This window comes from Limulus polyphemus, unplaced genomic scaffold (assembly GCF_000517525.1).
Source record: "Limulus polyphemus unplaced genomic scaffold, Limulus_polyphemus-2.1.2 Scaffold1911, whole genome shotgun sequence".
Taxonomy (NCBI): domain Eukaryota; kingdom Metazoa; phylum Arthropoda; class Merostomata; order Xiphosura; family Limulidae; genus Limulus; species Limulus polyphemus.
Window position 1 is genome coordinate 48,346 of NW_013667521.1, and position 1,466 is coordinate 49,811.

The 1,466-nt window shown below is 29.5% G+C and overlaps 1 protein-coding gene across 2 annotated transcripts in view; it reads right to left on the reverse strand.

Moving 5' to 3' along the window:
• LOC106465331 (C-terminal-binding protein-like) overlaps nucleotides 1–1,466 on the reverse strand; it is a 60,439-nt gene that overhangs the window by 13,561 nt on the left and 45,412 nt on the right. For both annotated transcript variants that reach the window (XM_013925545.2, XM_022393194.1), the window contains one exon: nucleotides 131–273. The gene's annotated coding sequence lies outside the window, so the exon portion shown is untranslated. The remainder of the gene's footprint in view (nucleotides 1–130; nucleotides 274–1,466) is intronic.

The following is a 1,466-nucleotide window of genomic DNA, read 5'->3' on the forward strand; positions in this document are numbered from 1 at the left end:
TAAAAAAAAAAATAAGGTGTAGCAAAAAATATATTTTGTTCTTTTTCACATAATTATAATTTGTCACAAAGCTTAAACCCTGTTAAACATAAACTAAAAACACACACTTAAAAGTTGAGTATTTGCTTACCTATACACTATGCAGCTTGTTAGCAACTTGGGGACCACAGTTGTTTATTGTATTGATGCTTGTAAATCAAGGATGTAAAAAAACGTCAAGAGAGAACTATTGTATGATCATAATGCATTTCTAAATTGGATGAAACTCCTCCCCTGAAAAAAGAAAAAACAAATATAGATTGCAAAAAAAAGTATTCTGCATGATCAACAATGAGAATTACAAGCATTACCATTAGCAAGAGAAAATATTTTTACAAAACAAATTGGTTTTCCATAATCTTAAAATCTTCAAGTTTTTCACCATGTTTGACTTGTTGACAGCAGTGTAGTAGAACAGTCACAGTAATAAAACTCAGTAGTGTTTATATACAGTTGCTTTTTGGACATATATTCAAGCATATTTACCCTTATACTATAGTTGAAGGTTCAGCACCGTATCTTCGCTGATTCACTCTAGACATTTAAGTCAATCATTTTTATGATGAAAAATACATACCCAGAACCACTTGTGCTTAATTTTTACTGAATGAAATCTTAGCTCTGCCGAAGAAAATTATCAAAAATTAACTTTTTTGCCAGCAAATCAGTGACTATCAGATCATTCTAATTTTTCATAACTTTTAAAAAGATTATTCTTTTTCAGTCATAAACATATTTAGACCTTCTGAAATGACATTAAACACTTCACAGTGATTTTAGCATTTGCAATAAAAAAAACAACTACAAAACCTATATTTAAAATTTATTTAAGTGTTTACAAAATTTACAAGTTCAAATATTTCTTCAAAAACTGTTTTCCAACCTTTTCAGCACAGAGCCACTCCCTCCTCCTTTCCCACACTAAACAAGACAGACTCACCGAGTGCCTGAACTTTATAAAGTAATAGATATAACATCTATAAATGGTTATTTTAATTTTCTTATCTGTATAACGACTTAAAAGCAAGATAACTTTGAACAGAGGTAAAACACAACATTAGTAATTTCAATTTAAATATAAAAGGAATACTAAATTATATTGAAAAAGCTAGTACATTTACTAAAGTTCACATTTCAAGTCTGTGAAAGTCACCCAACAGGTTATATATGATCTTAAACTTTAAGATGGTAATTAATACTCTGTCCTACAACAATTAAATGTACACCAAGATGTAAACATGGTAATGAGGTCTTTTAAACCCACCCTTTCTGTGTGCTTGTATTTATGACAAATGCTACGAAGGCTATCCACCACACTCCTAATTTTGAACTACTGATCAGAGAAAAGGAGGCTATATCACTCATCGTACATGTTACAATTATAAAAAAAAAAAAAAAAAGTAGTAAGCTAAGTGTAAGATATCAAG